Source organism: Bombina bombina, chromosome 2 (genome assembly GCF_027579735.1).
Source record: "Bombina bombina isolate aBomBom1 chromosome 2, aBomBom1.pri, whole genome shotgun sequence".
Lineage (NCBI taxonomy): Eukaryota > Metazoa > Chordata > Amphibia > Anura > Bombinatoridae > Bombina > Bombina bombina.
The window spans coordinates 747,721,580-747,743,969 of NC_069500.1; the positions used below are offsets into that span (position 1 = coordinate 747,721,580).

The 22,390-nt window shown below is 39.8% G+C and overlaps 1 protein-coding gene across 2 annotated transcripts in view; it reads right to left on the reverse strand.

Annotated features, from left to right (window-relative positions):
- Positions 1 to 22,390, reverse strand: part of PALM (paralemmin) — a 158,516-nt gene that overhangs the window by 116,186 nt on the left and 19,940 nt on the right. The gene's annotated exons all lie outside the window — the stretch shown is intronic.

The window sequence follows — 22,390 nt, forward strand, 5'->3', positions numbered from 1 at the left end:
GTCAGATGCACCTGGGATAGACTAGAAATAATATTATAATTTTAATGACATAAGTTCAGAGCTAGCTCGGTCCAGTGTTAATATGAATGAGTACTGCAAAAACAACAACTTTGATGGTCAAGAGGGTATAGGAAATGCAGCACTATTCATAATGAAGCAAGCCATACAATCTATTTGAAATATATGCACCAGCTATTCAAAATGATGTGAAGGCTAAAAACTAGCAGGCGTATGTTGTCACACATATGACTCTTCCTGCAGGACACAATAGGCGCTTGCATTTTTCACTCCAGACATATTTTGTCAAACTGCTATTTAAAAAAATGGAAAACAAGCCGATTTGGCAAACTGGCAGATTTGTGTCAAAACAGGCTACAAATGTTCCCCATCTGCTTTCTGGTGAACTCCATGATAAGCAATGAGATGAAACCTTGCAAGACAGTGCCGCACACAGAAAAAGGATCTACTTGTGTTTAATGTCACTGAATATAAATCTGAGCACCCTGCAACAACAATTACATATTACTATGTATACAAAGGAGCAATTTCACATATTTAAATATATACATATGGATATTTTTATGACAAATCTAATAAAACGTTCATGTGATATACAAGCAAAGGTAAACTCATTTGTATGGTTTTTAAGGAAATATATAAACATTTGCTTGATTTTGCATGCAGTGCTACGTTTCCTAGAGAGTGCCGTATGTGTCCATTTACTTGCATTATGGGACACATATCCTATTGCATTTCTTAAACATGAAGACCGCCTCCAACATTTATAATTGTTTTCCACAGGGGTCTACGTGGTCTTGAGGTGTGGTCTTTGGTTTGAGGGAAGAATCTATGTGGATAGGAAATGGTCCAGTTGGATCAGGAGCAAATGTTTTATGATCTGAGCAGGACTAGGTGTTTACAGGGAAACTGGGACATAAACAGAACCACGAGGGACAACAGGACTCTTTGGGATGATCATGAGTTTTATGGCAACGACGGACAAACATTACTCCATATATTTACAGAGAAAGGTGTTACTTCCACTAATGACCAGAGACACTAAAGGTGAAGAGGGTGATGAAATGTTAAGGTTTGCCTATCCAGCTTTTTACTGGCATTCCTGATCATTTTAAATGGGCAGTAGAGCTAAAATTAAACTTTTTTGTTTCAGACAGAGAATACCATTTTAAACAGCTTTCCAATTTACTTCTATTATCAAATTTGCGTGGTTCTCTTGGTTGAAGAGAAGGCACAGAAGAAGCAATTTACTACTGGGAGCTAGCTGTACACATCTGGTAATGGTAAGAGTTATGTTTTGCCTACCTAGGTATACTCTTCAACAAAGGATACCAAGAGAAGATTTGATAATAAAAGTAAAGTGGAAAAAGTGAACACCAAAAATATAAGCAATTTCTATATCTTGGTCTATATCCCTGGGAAATGCTTGCCCTCCCCTAGAGGGGCGTGGACAGAACTGCCCACTCCCCTGATTACCTGTATGTAGATAACAAGTCAGGTACTGCCCCCTCCTCCTCCTAGTGATGTACATCTGAATAAGTGGACTAGACAGATGGGAGGGAGCCTGGTAAGTATTACCTAAGAATATGTGCCAGTTATCTTGGCTCTCTCTGGTAATGCTTACAAGTGAAACAACTAACAGAGCAGTAAACATACATATTTAATACAGAAGACAGAAGCTGTTTGGCGCACATTGAGCTAATAATGTGAAATTAAAGTATAATCTGATTTCCAAACTGCAGCTTGACAACGTTCCTCTGGCGTAGCATTTGATTCAAAGCATTCTTTTGCTTGTAAGATCTGGAAATAGCTTGAACAATCCAGCTAGAAATAGTTGACCTTTAGGAATGACAAAACGACGACCCGTCTTACAAACGGATTGTGTCTGCTTAACATAAATGTGAAGGCAACGGACCACATCAAGACGATACAGCGATTTCCCTTGACTGTTTTTCAGACACAACCTTAGGCAGAAACTCAATAATGGCTCCCAAAAATACTTTATCCTGATGAAAAACAAAGAAAGGCTGCTTCACAGAAAGTCTTGTTTTCGGCATGTGCTTCTTGCTGTAGTGATAGCCATATGAAAAATGGCCATTAAGGTGAGAAACCAGTGAGGAACTTCACACAGAGGCTCAAAAGGAGTGTTCACAAGAGCTTCCAGGAAAATAGGAAGATCCCAGGAAGGAATAGCAGACCTCTTGTTTGGATGGATATGTGCCAGGGCCTAAAATAATTTAATTAATAAGGGATTATGTGCCCATTTCTTTCTAAAAAATAGCTGAAATAGCAGAAACTTTAACTTTTAAAATTGGAGCACTAAGACCCTTCAGATAACCATTATGTAAAAATCCAGTAAAGAGAAAGTTGAACACTTGCCGTGGAGGCATTATTTTGAATCATCCAAGAATATAAACAATCCCAAATCCCATAAAACACATTTGATGTAGATTTGTGTCCTAACTTTCAAAAGCGTCTGGATCACAGGGGCTCAAATATTAATCTGTTGTAAATGGATGATCTCAGCAACCATGCCGTCAACCTCGATGTAGCAACGGACCCTGAAGCAGCATGTCCCTGGACACTGGAAGAATCCATAGGGGTCAAATTGTCAGCCTTTGGACTAGAGGAATGTATGCAAATTATGACTCTTAGGGAAGTCTCCCTAAGTGTGATGCGGGAATCCAGACGTGGACCCGCTGCTCAGTGTGCCTAGAGGGATATGGCTGCACCTCACTGACGAGGCCCACACTAGGCCGAAACGTACATCTGGGGTTTTGCAGTTTCCCTTGTTCAGAGAGGGATTGCCTGGTATTTCGGGGCTGGACTGTACTGTTAAGTCAGGATCAGACTGATATGCTACAGGAAAGTTCTTCTCTGTGAAAGGCACATGTTGAGCAAAAAGAGGCTGCTTCTTGGGTGGTAACTAGCCATATAACAAGCTATTATGCTATTGTTCATTCCCAGGTTGAGCGATTCTCTCTTTTAATTTATGCAAATTATGACTCTTAGGGAAGTCTCCCTAAGTGTGATGCGGGAATCCAGACGTGGACCCGTTGCTCAGTGTGCCTAGAGGGATATGGCTGCACCTCACTGACGAGGCCCATACTAGGCCAAAACGTACGTCTGGGGTTTTGCAGTTTCCCTTGTTCAGAGAGGGATTGCCCGGTATTTCAGGGCTGGACTGTACTGTTAAGTCAGGATCAGACTGATATGCTACAGGAAAGTTCTTCTCTGTGAAAGGCACATGTTGAGCAAAAAGAGGCTGCTTCTTGGGTGGTAACTAGCCATATAACAAGCTATTATGCTATTGTTCATTCCCAGGTTGAGCGCTTCTCTCTTTTGGACCCGTTGCTCAGTGTGCCTAGAGGGATATGGCTGCACCTCACTGACGAGGCCCACACTAGGCCAAACGTACGTCTGGGGTTTTGTTGTTTCCCTTGTTCAGAGAGGGATTGCCTGGTATTTCGGGGCTGTTAAGTCAGGATCAAACTGATATGCTACAGGAAAAGTTCTTCTCTGTGAAAGGCACATGTTGAGCAAAAAGAGGTTCCTTCTTGGGTGGTAACTAGCCATAGAACAAGCTATTATGCTATTGTTCGTTCCCAGGTTAAGCACTTTTCTCTTTTAATTTATGCAAATTAGAGGAAACCAAGGTCTGCAAGGCCAAAAGGAAGGATCACAATGAAAGTTGCCTTTTCTCTCAGGGTTCTCTTTAGCAGATATGGGGGCATATTTATTAAAGGTCTTGTGGACCTGATCCGACAGTGCGGATCAGGTCCGCAAGACTTTGCTGAATGCGGAGAGCAATGCGCTCTCCGCATTTAACATTGCACCAGCAGCTCACAAGAGCTGCTGGTGCAACACCGCCCCCTGCTGACTTGCGGCCAATCGGCCGCCAGCAGGGAGGTGTCAATCAACCCGATCGGCTTGATTTCCGGCGATTTCTGTCCGCCTCATCAGAGCAGGCAGACAGGGTTATGGAGCAGCGGTCTTTAGACCGCTGCTTCATAACTGGTGTTTCTGAAGACTCGCCAGAAACACAGGCCCACAAGCTCCGTTCGGAGCTTGATAAATAGGCCCCATTGTATGAGAGGAAATGGTTGAAACACATAGATCAGATTGAACGCCACTTCTGAGACAGAGCATCCACTCCTGGAGCATTTATAGTTGGGACCAAATCAAAATAATGTGGAACTTAATGGTTTAGACTAGAAGATATTAAATCCACCTCTGGAATGCCCCATTTGTCCACAATTATTTGAAAGAGCTTTCTGTTAAGCTGCCATACTGTTGATGAGATCCGTCTTCTGCTGAGAAAATCTGCACTGACATTTAAAGAGCCTGGAGTGTGGACTGCTGTAAATAACTGAAGATTGCATTAAACCCACACAAAAATCAGAAAGACCTCCCTCACTACTCTCTGACTTCTTGTCCCTCCTTGAAATTGAATGTAAGCAGACGCATTTTTTCCTGAAAGTAAACTTTGAAAATGGACTAAGGCTGTAAAGAAGCTCTGGTCTCTAAAAGATATTAGGACATCTTCTGAGTGTGTTTGTTCCAAACTCTCTGGGATAAAGGCCGTTGCACACAGCCCCCAGCCATGCTGGCTGAAATAGGTCTGATGTAGAACCTACTCTGGTTTTGCAAGAGGAAGACCCCTTGAACGATTTTGAACTTGACACCACCAATAAATAAGTTTTCTTAGTTTTACTGGAAAGGGAAACTGATGAGAGAGACTCAGAATCCTTTTGTAGTGTAGAAGAAATAACACTGGAATGGACGCATCTCACATCTTGCCCACTTCACCTAATGATTTCACAATAAAATGTCAGCCCCCACAAGAAACTCTACGGAAGAGGTCCTGCCACCTAGACACCACACCAGTGCTGCAAGGATAAAAATCTAGTGGTGCTTCAAAAGTTAGTAGTGCAACACATTTCACAAGTGGTTAACAGCCAACAAAGCGCCCAGAGGATGCCGGAACAAAATATATGTAGAGAGGGTCTCCTAATCCTGTCACCTAATGGCTGGACAGAACTAGGATGAGGAGGAGCAGTACCTGAGGGGTTACCTATATACAGGTAATCAGGGGAGTGGGCAATTCTGTCCACACCCCTCTAGGGGAGTGGTTTTCACTGGTAAGAAGTGCAACACATCCTATCCACCTAATAGCTGGACAGAACTAGGATGAAGGGAGGCAGTACCTAAGGGGTTACCTATATACAGGTAATCAAGGAAGTAGGCAATTATGTTCAAGCCTCTCTAGGGGAGGGGTTCTCAGAGGAAGCCAGAACAAAATACACGTGGGCCTCCTAATCCTGTCTACCTAATGGCTGGACAGAACTAGGATGAGGAGGGGAAATTCTGTCCATGTCCCTCTAGGGGAGGGATTCTTACTGGTAAGCATACCAGGGAGGGCCAAAATACTTAATTAATTAATCGATAATATAGTAAGCATAAACGATCCTATTATGAATTAATTGTGAATACATTGAATATTGTTACAGTTTATATATATGTTATCTAATATCATTACGCTGTACTGTGTACATGTTCAATATAATTCAGTGCCTATGAAATCTGCCCTTTTATGTGAAAGTCTAAGCATCAACGTGAATTAAATGATTCTGTGCTTTCTATATTTTATATATTTTAGTCTGTATTTATCATTACACTTTTATATAAAGCACAGCTAGACTGCACTTTTTAATTTGTATCATCTCAAATACAAGATGACAATGTATTTACACTGTGTGCACGACCTATTTTCAATCTATTATTATATATTTTCATTATTTATTATTTGAGATGCAAATAAATACATACACAAAAATTTGAGTATTGACTTTAAAATATTTCAGAATATTTACACACTTTATAAAGTATCACATTGCTTCTAAAGATTCTCATCTTTTTCATTTTTAATTATTATTTGTAATAACTAGAAATGGTCAATATTATACACTTCTTATTGACTTATTCATTTTATATAATGTTCAATATATATATGTGTGCGTATAAATATATATATGTGTGCGTATAAATATATATATGTGTGCGTATAAATATATATATATATATATATATATATATATATATATATATATATATAAACACATTGTGGCTTTTTCAAATTAAAGGGACAGTCAACACTTACTTTAACATGTTTTGATATTGAAAATAAAAAAACGGAGGTCCGCCTACACTATACCCCTCCTGCCTTGCCGCCTTGCTTCTGTCCTAATCAGCGTCGCTAACTACTCTAATACCCGGTAAATATGGATGCCGAACTCCCCCCACCATTACGTAGCTGCCTTCTTCTTCAACTGATAAGCAAATCAGAATCCAGTCCTCGGACAGAAATTGCACTTATCCCTTTAATTATTGATATGCCTTTATTTACAAGAGACTACCTTTTCAAATATAATAAAATAGAAAAATTAACATATAATAAAAAAAAAATCCTCGATCAATATGAGCAGTGCATAGGAGGTCATTTGTGTTGCCGTAATTGCATTAGCAGTATATTTTTATTGTAAGCGATCTTTATCCTATGTAAACGGGTTATATTTTCTTATTTTGATTATAAATTTAATGTTAACTAATAAATAAATAAGCGAAATTTTAAATTAGATTTATTTATTACTATAGATTCCTATGTGTGACAAACAAATTATCCTTAATATTATAAAATTATAGCAAAATGTTAAAAATAAAAACAATTTTGAAATGTACTTAAAATACATATTCATAAAGACATGAAGAAAACGCAAAACATACAAGAGAGTAATGCAATATTACCTGTTATATGATGTCTAGTTCAACACACAAGCTCAATGCAGCAAGTTTTGAATGAAATGAATAAAACACATTCCCAACAATAGCTCACTGATTGAGTTTGTGGGTTGAAACGAGGCCTCAAAAACAAAATTTATGCTTACCTGATAAATTTCTTTCTCTTGTGGTGTATCCAGTCCACGGGTTCATCCATTACTTGTGGGATATTCTCCTTCCCAATAGGAAGTTGCAAGAGGACACCCACAGCAGAGCTGTCTATATAGCTCCTCCCCTAACTGCCACCCCCAGTCATTCAACCGAAGACAAGCAAGAAAAAAGGAGAAACTATAGGGTGCAGTGGTGACTGTAGTTTAAAAATAAAAAACACCTGCCTTAAAGTGACAGGGCGGGCCGTGGACTGGATACACCACAAGAGAAAGAAATTTATCAGGTAAGCATACATTTTGTTTTCTCTTGTAAGGTGTATCCAGTCCACTGGTTCATCCATTACTTGTGGGATACCAATACCAAAGCTTTAGGACACAGATGAAGGGAGGGACAAGGCAGGAACTTAAACGGAAGGCACCACTGCCTGCAAGACCTTTCTCCCAAAAATAGCCTCAGAGGAAGCAAAAGTATCAAATTTAGAAAAAGTATGAAGCGAAGACCAAGTCGCCGCCTTACAAATCTGTTCAACAGAGGCCTCATTTTTAAAAGCCCATGTGGAAGCTACCGCTCTAGTGGAATGAGCTGTAATTCTTTCAGGAGGCTACTGGCCAGCAGTCTCATAAGCTAAACGGATTATGCTTCTCAGCCAAAAAGAAAGAGAAGATGCTGAAGCCTTTTGGCCTCTCCTCTGTCCAGAGTAGACAACAAACAATACAGATGTTTGACGAAAATCCTTAGTAGCTTGTAAATAAAACTTTAAAGCACGAACCACGTCAAGATTGTGTAATAGACGTTCCTTCTTTGAAGAAGGATAAGGACACAGTGACGGAACAACAATCTCCTGATTGATATTCTTATTAGATACCACATTAGGAAGAAACCCAGGTTTGGTACGCAAAACTACCTTATCTGCATGGAAGATCAGATAAGGGGAATCACACTGTAAGGCAGATAACACTGAAACTCTTCGAGCCGAAGAGATAGCTACCAAAAACAGAACTTTCCAAGATAAAAGCTTGATATCTATGGAATGCAGAGGTTCAAACGGAACCCCTTGAAGAACTTTAAGAACTAAATTTAAACTCCATGGCAGAGCAACAGGTTTAAACACAGGCTTGATTCTAACTAAAGCCTGAAAAAACGCCTGAACGTCTGGAACATCTGCCAGACGCTTGTGCAGAAGAATAGACAGAGCAGAAATCTGTCCCTTTAAGGAACTAGCTGACAATCCCTTCTCCAATCCTTCTTGGAGAAAGGATAATATCCTAGGAATCCTGACCTTACTCCATGAGTAACCCTTGGATTCACACCAATGAAGATATTTACACCATATCTTATGATAGATTTTCCTGGTGACAGGCTTTCGAGCCTTAATTAAGGTATCAATGACCGACTCGGAGAAACCACGTTTTGATAAAATCAAGCGTTCAATCTCCAAGTAGTCAGCCGCAGAGAAATTAGATTTGGATGTTTGAATGGACCTTGGAGTAGAAGGTCCTGCCTCAGTGGCAGAGTCCATCAAAATCACCGAAGCCCTCTCCTGCTTGATTTTGGCAATCAGACGAGGGAGGAGAGGAAATGGTGGGAACACATAAGCCAGGCTGAAGGACCAGGGCACTGCTAGAGCATCTATCAGCGCTCCCTGGGGATCCCTTGACCTGGACCCGTAACAAGGAAGCTTCTGGTTTGCCCCATAGTTGAATCAGCTGGGCAAATACCTCCGGATGGAGCTCCCACTCCGCCGGATGAAAAGTCTGCCGACTTAGAAAATCCGCCTCCCAGTTCTCTACTCCTGGGATATGGATAGCTGAGAGATGGCAAGAGTGAACCTCTGCCCATAGAATTAGCAAGAGAATGACTGGGGGTGGCAGTTAGGGGAGGAGCTATATAGACAGCTCTGCTGTGGGTGTCCTCTTGCAACTTCCTGTTGGGAAGGAGAATATCCCATAAGTAATGGATGAACCCGTGGACTGGATACACCTTACAAGAGAAATAACAGCCATAAATTATAAGTTCAGATAACAATTTGTAAGTGCATTAGCCGGCTTTGCTCGTAGACAAGCCGTATCCTGTGTGTGATGGAACACAGATCCAATCGATCATTTTTTGTATAGCGCATGCATTGTGCCAGTACATGCATTAGGTTACATGTGGATTCAAAGCGGCAATATGCACATGCGAGAAACGCCGGATTGAATTGCGCATGCGCCGGGTGACGTAACAATGCGTTAAACATATGCACGAAAAAGCATTGTGATTGGACACACAATTTGTAATGAAGGCACACTAGAAGGGGGTTTTTGGCTTGGATGACGTTTTTTCTCAAATAAAATATATACGGCCAGATTACGAGTTTTGCGTTATGAGGGGTGCGGTACTAACTTGCACTTTATTCTCACCGCTCACTTTCCTACAGCGCTGGTATTACAGGTTTTTACAAACCCGGCGTTAAAAGGCAAGAAGTGAGCGTAGAACAAAATTGTGCTCCATACCGTACTCCAATACCAGCGCTGCTTAAGTCAGCGGTAAGCTGGTTGTACATGCTTGTGCACGATTTCCCCATAGACATCAATGGGGAGAGCCGGCTGAGAAAAAGTCTAACACCTACAAAAAAGCAGCGTAAATCTCAGTAACGCAGCCCCATTGATTCCTATGGGGAAACTAAAGTTATGTTTACACCTAACACCTTAACATGAACCCGAGTCTAAACACCCCTAATCTTAGACTTATTAACCCCTAATTTGCCGCACCCGACATCGCTGACACCGACATTATACTTATTAACCCCTAATCTGTCGCTCCGGACATCACCGCCACCTACATTATACCTATGAACCCCTAATCTGCTGCCCCCAACATCGCTGACACCTACATTATATTTATTAACCCCTAATCTGCTGACCACAACATCGCTGACACCTAAATAATGTTATTAACCCCTAACCTGCTGCCCCCAACATCGCAGACACCTACATTATATTTATTAACCCCTAATCTGCTGACCACAACATCGCCGACACCTACATAATGTTATTAACCCCTAATCTGCCGCCCCCAACGTCGCCGCCACTATAATAAACATATTAACCCCTAAACCGCCGTACTCCCGCATCGCAAACACTAGTTAAATATTATTAACCTCTAATCTGCCACACCTAACATCGCCGCCACCTACCTACATTTATTAACCCCTAATCTTCCGCCCCCAACGTCGCCACCACTATATTATATTTATTAACTCCTAAAACTAAGTCTAACCCTAACACCCCCTAACTTAAACATAATTAAAATAAATCTAAAAAAAAACTACAATTATTACCTAAATTATTCCTATTTTAAAACTAAATACCTGTAAAATAAACCCTAAGCTAGCTACAATATAACTAATAGTTATATGCAATCAGCCAATAGGATTGAACTTCAATCCTATTGGCTGATCCAAACAGCCAAATAGTATTGAGCTTGCATTCTATTGGCTGTTCCAATCATTGGCTGTTCCTTCTCCCGGCTTTGTTGAGGATGGATGTCAGCTCTTCATAACTGTAAGTGGATCTTCGGGGGTTAGTGTTAGGATTTTTTAAGGGTGTATTGGGTGGGTTTTATTTTTAGATTAGGGGTTTGGGCTGCAATAGAGCTAAATGCCCTTTTAAGGGCAATAGGGAGCTTAGGTTTTTTTAGTTAGGGTTTTATTTGGGGGGTTGGTTGTGTGGGTGGTGGGTTTTACTGTTGGGGGGGTTGTTTGTAAAAAAAATACAGGTAAAAGAGCTGATTTCTTTGGGGCAATGCCCCACAAAAGGCCCTTTTAAGGGCTATTGGTAGTTTAATTTAGGTTAGGGGTTTTTATCATTTTGGGTGGGCTTTTTTTTATTTTGATAGGGCTATTAGATTAGGTGTAATTAGTTTAAAGATCTTGTAATTTGTTTTATATTTTCTGTAATTTAGTGGGGGGGTTGTAATTTAGCTAATTTTTATTGAATTTAGTTAATTGTATTTAATTTAGGGAATTTATTTAATTGTAGTGTAGTGTTAGTGTAACTTAGGTTAGGTTTTATTTTACAGGTAAATTTGTATTTATTTTAGCTAGGTAGTTAGTAAATAGTTAATAACTATTTAGTAACTATTCTACCTAGTTAAAATAAATACAAACTTGCCTGTAATATAAAAATAAAACCTAAGCTAGCTACAAGGTAACTATTAGTTATATTGTAGCTAGCTTAGGGTTTATTTTACAGGTAAGTATTTAGTTTTAAAGAGGAATTATTTAGTTAATGATAGTAGGTTTTATTTAGATTTATTTTAATTATATTTAAGTTAGGGGTGTTAGGGTTAGACAGATTAGGGGTTAATAATTTTATTTTAGTGTTTGCGATGCGGGAGGGCCTCGGTTTAGGGGTTAATAGGTAGTTTATGGGTGTTAGTGTACTTTTTAGCACTTTAGTTATGAGTTTTATGCTACAGCTTTGTAGTGTAAAACTCATAACTACTGACTTTAAAATGCGGTACGAATCTTGACGGGATAGGGTGTACCGCTCACTTTTTGGCCTCCCAGGACAAGCTCGTAATACCGGCGCTATGGAAGTTCCATAGAAAACATAATTTATGCTTACCTGATAAATTCCTTTCTTCTGTAGTGTGATCAGTCCACGGGTCATCATTACTTGTGGGATATTAACTGCTCCCCTACAGGAAGTGCAAGAGGATTCACCCAGCAGAGTTGCTATATAGCTCCTCCCCTCTACGTCACCTCCAGTCATTCGACCAAGGACCAACGAGAAAGGAGAAGCCAAGGGTGTAGTGGTGACTGGAGTATAATTTAAAAAATATTTACCTGCCTTAAAAAACAGGGCGGGCCGTGGACTGATCACACTACAGAAGAAAGGAATTTATCAGGTAAGCATAAATTATGTTTTCTTCTGTTAAGTGTGATCAGTCCACGGGTCATCATTACTTGTGGGATACCAATACCAAAGCAAAAGTACACGGATGACGGGAGGGATAGGCAGGCTCTTTATACAGAAGGAACCACTGCCTGAAGAACCTTTCTCCCAAAAATAGCCTCCGAGGAAGCAAAAGTGTCAAATTTGTAAAATTTGGAAAAAGTATGAAGCGAAGACCAAGTTGCAGCCTTGCAAATCTGTTCAACAGAGGCCTCATTCTTAAAGGCCCAAGTGGAAGCCACAGCTCTAGTGGAATGAGCTGTAATTCTTTCAGGAGGCTGCTGTCCAGCAGTCTCATAAGCTAAACGAATTATGCTACGAAGCCAAAAAGAGAGAGAGGTAGCAGAAGCTTTTTGACCTCTCCTCTGACCAGAGTAAACGACAAACAGGGAAGACGTTTGTCGAAAATCTTTAGTTGCCTGTAAATAAAATTTAAGGGCACGAACTACATCCAGATTGTGCAAAAGACGTTCCTTCCTCGAAGAAGGATTTGGGCACAAGGATGGAACAACAATCTCCTGATTGATATTCCTGTTAGTGACTACCTTAGGTAAGAACCCAGGCTTAGTACGCAGAACTACCTTATCCGAGTGAAAAATCAAATAAGGAGAATCACAATGTAAGGCTGATAACTCAGAGACTCTTCGAGCCGAGGAAATAGCCATTAAAAATAGAACTTTCCAAGATAACAACTTTATATCAATGGAATGAAGGGGTTCAAACGGAACACCCTGTAAAACGTTAAGAACAAGGTTTAAACTCCATGGTGGAGCCACAGCTTTAAACACAGGTTTAATCCTGGCCAAAGCCTGACAAAAAGCCTGAACGTCTGGAACTTCTGACAGACGCTTGTGTAACAGAATGGACAGAGCTGAGATCTGTCCCTTTAAGGAACTAGCGGATAACCCCTTTTCTAAACCTTCTTGTAGAAAAGACAATATCCTAGGAATCCTAACCTTACTCCAAGAGTAACCTTTGGATTCGCACCAATATAGGTATTTACGCCATATTTTATGGTAAATCTTTCTGGTGACAGGCTTCCTAGCCTGTATTAAGGTATCAATAACTGACTCAGAAAAACCACGCTTTGATAAGATCAAGCGTTCAATTTCCAAGCAGTCAGCTTCAGAGAAGTTAGATTTTGATGTTTGAAAGGACCCTGAATCAGAAGGTCCTGTTTCAGAGGTAACGACCAAGGTGGACAGAATGACATGTCCACCAGATCTGTATACCAAGTCCTGCGTGGCCATGCAGGCGCTATTAGAATCACTGATGCTTTCTCCTGTTTGATTCTGGCAATCAATCGAGGAAGCATCGGGAAAGGTGGAAACACATAAGCCATCCTGAAGGTCCATGGTGCTGTCAAGGCATCTATCAGGACCGCTCCAGGATCCCTGGATCTGGACCCGTAGCGCGGAAGCTTGGCGTTCTGTCGAGACGCCATGAGATCTATCTCTGGTTTGCCCCAACGTGGAAGTATTTGGGCAAAGACCTCTGGATGAAGTTCCCACTCCCCCGGATGAAAAGTCTGACGACTTAAGAAATCCGCCTCCCAGTTCTCCACTCCCGGGATGTGGATTGCAGACAGGTGGCAAGAGTGAGACTCTGCCCAGCGAATTATCTTCGATACTTCCATCATTGCTAGGGAGCTTCTTGTCCCTCCCTGATGGTTGATATAAGCTACAGTCGTGATGTTGTCCGACTGGAACCTGATGAACCCCCGAGTTGCTAACTGGGGCCAAGCCAGAAGAGCATTGAGGACTGCTCTCAATTCCAGAATGTTTATTGGAAGAAGACTCTCCTCCTGATTCCATAGTCCCTGAGCCTTCAGAGAATTCCAGACAGCGCCCCAACCTAGTAGGCTGGCGTCTGTTGTTACAATTGACCAGTCTGGCCTGCTGAATGGCATTCCCCTGGACAGATGTGGCCGATAAAGCCACCATAGAAGAGAATTTCTGGTCTCTTGAATGGAATGAAGGACACGGCATGCATTTTGAAGTTTTGTTAACCTGTCCTCTGTCAGGTAAATCTTCATTTCTACAGAATCTATCAGAGTCCCCAGGAAGGGAACTCTTGTGAGTGGAAAGAGAGAACTTTTCTCTTCGTTCACTTTCCATCCATGCGACCTTAGAAATGCCAGTACTATCTCTGTATGAGATTTGGCAGTTTGAAAGCTTGAAGCTTGTATCAGTATGTCGTCTAAGTACGGAGCTACTGAAATTCCTCGCGGTCTTAGTACCGCCAGAAGAGTGCCCAGAACCTTTGTGAAGATTCTTGGAGCCGTAGCCAGTCCGAATGGAAGAGCTACAAACTGGTAATGCCTGTCTAAAAAGGCAAACCTTAGATACCGGTAATGACTTCTGTGAATCGGTATGTGAAGGTAAGCATCCTTTAAATCCACTGTGGTCAAGTACTGACCCTCTTGGATCATGGGCAAAATTGTTCGAATAGTTTCCATCTTGAACGATGGAACTCTTAGGAATTTGTTTAGGATCTTTAAATCCAAGATTGGCCTGAAGGTTCCCTCTTTTTGGGAACTACAAATAGATTTGAGTAAAACCCTTGTCCTTGTTCCAACCGCGGAACTGGATGGATCACTCCCATTAATAAAAGATCTTGTACGCAGCGTAGAAACGCTTCCTTCTTTGTTAGGTTTGTTGACAACCTTGACAGATGAAATCTCCCTCTTGGGGGAGAGGATTTGAAGTCCAGAAGGTATCCCTGAGATATGATCTCTAACGCCCAGGGATCCTGAACATCTCTTGCCCAAGCCTGGGCGAAGAGGGAAAGTCTGCCCCCCACTAGATCCGGTCCCGGATCGGGGGCCCTCAATTCATGCTGTCTTAGGGGCAGCAGCAGGTTTTCTGGCCTGTTTGCCCCTGTTCCAGGACTGGTTAGGTTTCCAGCCTTGTCTGTAGCGAGCAACAGCTCCTTCCTGTTTTGGTGCAGAGGAAGTTGATGCTGCTCCTGCTTTGAAATTACGAAAGGAACGAAAATTGGACTGTCTAGCCTTGGCTTTGGCCTTGTCCTGAGGCAGGGCATGACCTTTACCTCCTGTAATGTCATCAATAATCTCTTTCAAGCCGGGCCCGAATAAGGTCTGCCCTTTGAAAGGAATATTAAGCAATTTAGATTTAGACGTAACATCAGCTGACCAGGATTTTAGCCACAGAGCTCTGCGTGCCTGAATGGCGAATCCTGAATTTTTAGCCGCAAGTTTAGTTAAATGTACTACGGCATCTGAAATAAATGAATTAGCTAACTTAAGGAATTTAAGTTTGTGTGTGATGTCATCTAGTGTGGATGATTGAAGTGTCTCTTCCAGAGACTCAAACCAAAATGCTGCTGCAGCCGTGACAGGCGCAATACATGCAAGAGGTTGCAATATAAACCCTTGTTGAACAAACATTTTCTTAAGGTAACCCTCTAATTTTTTATCCATTGGATCTGAAAAAGCACAGCTATCCTCCACTGGGATAGTGGTACGCTTAGCTAAAGTAGAAACTGCTCCCTCCACCTTAGGGACCATTTGCCATAAGTCCCGTGTGGCGGCGTCTATTGGAAACATTTTTCTGAATATAGGAGGGGGTGAGAAAGGCACACCGGGTCTATCCCACTCCTTAGTAACAATGTCAGTAAGTCTCTTAGGTATAGGAAAAACGTCAGTACTCGTCGGTACCGCAAAATATTTATCCAACCTACACATTTTTTCTGGGATTGCAACTGTGTTACAATCATTCAGAGCCGCTAATACCTCCCCTAGTAACACACGGAGGTTCTCAAGCTTAAATTTAAAATTTGAAATGTCTGAGTCCAGTTTATTTGGATCAGAACTGTCACCCACAGAATGAAGCTCTCCGTCTTCACGTTCTGCAAACTGTGACGCAGTATCAGACATGGCCCTTGCATTATCAGCGCACTCTGTTCTCATCCCAGAGTGATCACGTTTACCTCTTAGTTCTGGTAGTTTAGCCAAAACTTCAGTCATAACAGTAGCCATATCTTGTAATGTGATTTGTAATGGCCGCCCAGATGCACTCGGCGCTACAATATCACGCACCTCCTGAGCGGGAGATGCAGGTACTGACACGTGAGGCGAGTTAGTCGGCATAACTCTCCCCTCGTTGTTTGGTGAAATATGTTCAATTTGTACAGATTGACTATTTTTTAAAGTAGCATCAATACATTTAGTACATAAATTTCTATTGGGCTCCACTTTGGCATTAACACATATAGCACAGAGATATTCCTCTGAATCAGACATGTTTAACACACTAGCAAATAAACAGCAACTTGGAAATACTTTTCAAAGTAATTTACAAATAATATGAAAACGAACTGTGCCTTTAAGAAGCACAGAAAATATTATAACAGATAAAATAATTAAGTTATAGCATCAATCTTTGTCAGAATATACAGTTTTAGCAAAGGATTGTTCCCCTCAGCAAATGATAACTAACCCAGGCAGCAGAAAAAAATACACAAATAAACGTTTTTTATATCACAGTCAATACAATCAGCACAGCTCTGCTGTATGATTACTTCCCTCAAAAAAGACTCTTGAGATCCCTGAACTCTGTAGAGATGAACCGGATCATGCAGGAAGAAAATGAACCTCTGACTGAGTTTTTCTGATGCATAGTGAAAGCACCAAAATGGCCCCTCCCCCACACACATAACAGTGAGAGGGATCAGTGAACTGCTCTAATTTAAATCAAAACTATTGCCAAGTGGAAAAAAAGTGCCCAAAACATTTTTTCACCCAGTACCTCAGAGAAAAAAAACGTTTTTACATGCCAGCAAAAAAACGTTTTACCTCAATAATTAATTGTCATTTAAAACCTATTGCAAGTCCCTGCAAAATAGGTTAAGTCTATGTATACAGTTTAAAAGCCAGAGAAGTACCATTTCCCAGAAAACTGAAGTGTAAAATATACATACATGACAGCCTGATATCAGCTACATCTACTGCATTCAAGGCTGAGTTTACATTATAACGGTATGGCAGGATTTTCTCATCAATTCCATGTCAGAAAATAATAAACTGCTACATACCTCTTTGCAGATTAATCTGCCTGCTGTCCCCTGATCTGAAGTTTACCTCTCCTCAGATGGCCGAGAAACAGCAATATGATCTTAACTACTCCGGCTAAAATCATAGAAAAACTCAGGTAGATTCTTCTTCAAATTCTACCAGAGAAGGAATAACACACTCCGGTGCTATTATAAAATAACAAACTTTTGATTGAAGATATAAAAACTAAATATATCACCATAGTCCTCTCACACATCCTATCTAGTCGTTGGGTGCAAGAGAATGACTGGGGGTGACGTAGAGGGGAGGAGCTATATAGCAACTCTGCTGGGTGAATCCTCTTGCACTTCCTGTAGGGGAGCAGTTAATATCCCACAAGTAATGATGACCCGTGGACTGATCACACTTAACAGAAGAAAATAGACTATACGCAAATTGCGTAAGTTGATTTGCAGTAAGGCTAAAAAAGTGTGTGGTGCCCCTAAATCTGCAAGACTCGTAATACCAGTGGTAGTAAAAAAGCAGCATTATAAGGCTTAACAACGTGCTTTTTTTACTCATAACGCAAGACTCGTAATCCAGCCGATAGTTTTTTACGCTGATAACCCTCGTTTTGACTTGAAAAAAGGTATGTTTTTATTGTTAAGCTATGTAGATTGGTTTTTGATAATGTAATTATAGTAAAAAAATTAAACTTTTGGAATCCTTTAAAAGAACATTAAAGGAACAGTAAAGTAATAATTAAACATTCATGATTTAGACCATGCAATTTTAAACCACTTTCCAATTTACTTCTATTATTTAATTTGCTTCCTTCTCTTGTTATCCTTTGCTGAAAGGTTTATCGAGGTAAGCTCAGGAGCAGCAAAGAACCTAGGTTCTAGTTGCTGATTTTTTGGGTTTCATATCCCTTTAAGCAAAAATTGGAAGCTGCATCAAACATATTTTGCAATGAATACTACAGTTTTGTTAAGTCACAATCATAATTTTTTTCACTAATTTCAACGTCCCTCTGAACCAAAGGACCCTTGATAACCAGTCACATCCCTGTACATGTATATATGGTGTATGAATGAGTATTATTATTCACACAAGGGCAGTAGAAGAAAGGAATACCTTGTCTCTTCCCTTAATGTGGCTGGCTAAGTACTGATTTTGTTCAATTTATTATAATTCAGCATTTTTTTTATAAAAACAGACACTAATTTCTATACCCTACTAAATATACTGTAAATATTTGTATGCTTATATTTATAGAACATATTGTAGGAGTTGAACCTACTACACATGAATTGTGCAAGTACACATTACTGGTTTGTTTTCCTGCAATAATTGTACCTACACCACCTAGTATGTTACATATATAAATAAGCATTCATTTTACCCAACTATTGCTTGTTGACAGCTTGATCCTCGAAAAAAAAAAATTAAGAGAGAGTGTATTGCTACGATCATTGGGATTGCCTTGCGGTGTTCCACTAATTTCCCTTACTCAATTGGAGCACAGAATCTGAGCACAGAATCTGAGCACAGAATCTGAGCACAGAATCTGAGCACAGAATCTGAGCACAGAATCTGAGCACAGAATCTGAGCACAGAATCTGAGCACAGAATCTGAGCACAGAATCTGAGCACAGAATCTGAGCACAGAATCTGAGCACAGAATCTGAGCACAGAATCTGAGCACAGAATCTGAGCACAGAATCTGAGCACAGAATCTGAGCACAGAATCTGAGCACAGAATCTGAGCACAAAATCTGAGCACAAAATCTGAGCACAAAATCTGAGCACAAAATCTGAGCACAAAATCTGAGCACAAAATCTGAGCACAAAATCTGAGCACAAGTGTCATTTCTGTGTTACTAAGAAAGTGCGCCTACATTATCTATATGGATAACGTGCTCGATATCCTCCTTATTTGCCGGTCACTCTGAAATAAAAAAAAATGCTGTAGATCTGAGGGCAGCCAGATAGGGGAGCCAAAACGGAAAAATAAAAGTATTTTACTCAAGTTATTTTAAATATTACATGACCAGAAAAATCTTTACTTAAACACTGAAGTATGCAGTTGTAATATATGGTAATTTAAAAATAATGTTGACTGTCAATTTAAATACACATTAAAAATATTAAATATTAAAATGTATTAAAAATAATTTTTATATATTTAAGGTATTTGAGTGGAAAGGGTTCCAAAGTATAAATAAATGTGTATATATGTATGTACATGTGTATTTCTATGTATATATATATATATATGTGTGTGTGTATGTATACATATATACATACAGTATATACATAGATATATTAGATACACAATCACATGTATAACTTTAGCACGCCACTTATAATCTATATATAACTCAAGCATCTCTGGCTAATAAGGAAAACTCCCACAGTTTGTATTTAAGGGACAGGAAATGTTTTCTACAAGAATGAAAAAATACACGGCCAGAGAAAACCATGACTGTAACGCCCCTTTAAAGTGACATAAAAGTTGAAAAAGAAAATACACAGCAGCAATGCACCACTGGGAGATAGCTGAACACATTTGGTGAGGTAATACCAAGCGACAAATGTGTGTAGCCACCAATCAACAGCTGGTTCCAAGTGGTGCACATACCGAGGATTGCTTTTCAACAAAGGATATCAATGGAACAAAGTCAATTTGATAACAGAAGTAAATTGAAAAGTATCTTAGACTTACATTCTCAAGCTGAATCATGAAAGTTTATTTTTTACTTTCATGCCTCTTTAAACAGCTCACAAAAGCACTATACACAGTAAAACCAGTATCTTGTGAAAAAGTAACTCTTGTGATATCAGTGAAACTAGACATCAGCGACAGTTGTATCAATCTTTTCCTGAATGTTCCCACGGTGCATATTTAGGCGCCACATTAGTGATTTTACTGTTCATGGCCATGTTATGTTATTAAATTTGTATCATTTTCCTTCCTCGCTTGAGAAAATCGAGAATGTAGAAAGATCTTCACACGCAGACAGCGCAAAATACCTTATCTTGAAATCTGAGTGGTATTATAACGACATGAATTACACATGAGCAAACCATGGCACACTGGATTATATTTGTTAAACAGCCTTAAAAAGAATACATTCTTCTATTCAGGTAGGTTGGTTATGTTTTCAGAATCTCTCTCCTTGGTCAATAAATTGCAAAGGATACAAAAAAAAGACTGTCTTTATATCTATGGGAACCATCCTAGTAACCCTTATGTGAAGTGTAAATTGATATATTTTATGTAACATCAAATCTCAACTGACCTAGAGTAGCAATCAGGCTCCTGCAACAACCAATTTCTAGCAGTGGAGCGGCTGCACCAAATGTGTCAGCTTACTACGGATTGACAGTTCCTGTCCAAATTTTGCCTTGGGGTAGCAACGAATGCAAGGCCAAGTGAAGGGTCTTAGACCAAAAATCCCTTCCTAATGATACTATCTTGGAGACTCTGATTTGGATTCTGAAGCATGAGTTAGAATGGATATCACTAATTTTATAGTTCCTATTGCACTTATATTTTGGGAGAAAATATGTTCTTTACTTAAAGGGACAGTCAAGTCCAAAAAAAACCTTTCATTTTTCAAATAGGGCAGGCAATTTTAAACAACTTTTCAATTTACATTTATCGGCAATTTTGCTTTGTTCTCTTGGTATTCTTAGTTGAAAGCTAAACCTAGGAAGGCTCATATGATAATTTCTAAGCCCTTGAAGGCCGCCTCTTATCACATGCTTTTTTATTTGCTTTTCACAACAGGGGAGAGCTAGTTCATGTAAGCCATATAAATAACATTGTGATCACGCCCATGGCTTGTGGCAAACAGCACACTAATTGGCTAAAATGAAAGTCAATAGATAATAAATAAAATGTCATGTGATCAGGGAAGGGGCTTTCAGAAGATGTTTAGATACAAGGTAATCACAGAGGTAAAAAGTATATTAATAAAACAGTGCTGTTTATGCAAAACTGGTGAATGGGTAATTAAAGGGATTATCTATATATTTTTTATATAAAAAACAACAATTCTGGTGTTGACTGTCTCTTTAACCCCTTAAGGACCACAGCACTTTTCCATTTTCTGACCATTTGGGACCAAGGCTATTTTTACATTTCTGCAGTGTTTGTGTTTAGCTGCAATTTTCCTCTTACTCATTTACTGTACCCACACACATTATATACCGTTTTTCTCGCCATTAAATGGACTTTCTAAAGATACCATTATTTTCATCATATCTTATAATTTACTATAAGTTTGTTTTATAAAATATGATGAAAAAATTGAAAAAAACACACTTTTCTAACTTTGACCCCCAAAATCTGTTACACATCTACAACCACCAAAAAACACCCATGCTAAATAGTTTCTAAATTTTGTCCTGAGTTTAGAAATACCCAATGTTTACATGTTCTTGCTTTTTTTGCAAGTTATAGGGCAATAAATACAAGTAGCACTTTGCTATTTCCAAACCACTTTTTTTTTTTTAAATTAGCGATAGTTACATTGGAACACTGATATCTGTCAGGAATCCCTGAATATCCCTTGACATGTATATATATTTTTTAGAAGACAACCCAAAGTATTGATCTAGGCCCATTTTGGTATATTTCATGCCACCATTTCACTGCCAAATGTGATCAAATTAAAAAAATCATTCACTTTTTCACAAATTTTTTCACAAACTTTAGGTTTCTCACTGAAATTATTTACAAACAGCTTGTGCAATTACGGCACAAATGGTTGTAAAAGCTTCTCTGGGATCCCCTTTGTTCAGAAATAGCAGACATATATGGGTTTGTGGCATTGCTTTTTGGTAATTAGAAGGCGCTAAATTTCGCTGCGCACCACACGTGTATTATGCCCAGCAGTGAAAGGGTTAATTATGGAGCTTGTAGGGTTAAATTTTATCTTTAGTGTAGTGTAGTAGACAACCCAAAGTATTGATCTAGGCCCATTTTGGTATATTTCATGCCACCATTTCACCGCCATATGCGGTGAAGGGGTTAATTAGGTAGCTTGTAGGGAGCTTGCAGGGTTAATTTTAGCTTAGTGTAGAGATCAGCCTCCCACCTGACACATCCCTGATCCCTCCCAAACAGCTCTCTTCCCTCCCCCACCCCATAATTGTCCCTGCCATCTTAAGAACTGGCAAAAAGTCTGCCAGTACTAAAATAAAAGGTTGTTTTTTTGTTTGTTTTTTGTATTTGTTTTTTTTTAAAACATAATTCTGCTGTGTAGGATTTCCCTTAGCCCTCAACCTCCCTGATCCCCCCCCCCCCAAACAGCTCTCTAACCCTCCCCTTCTACCTTATTGTGCGCCATCTAGGGTACTGGCAGTTTGCCATACAATATGGTATTAAAAAAAAAATATTATTATACAATTATTCAATATTTTCTGTAGTGTAGCTGCCCCCCTCAATATCCAACCTCCCAGA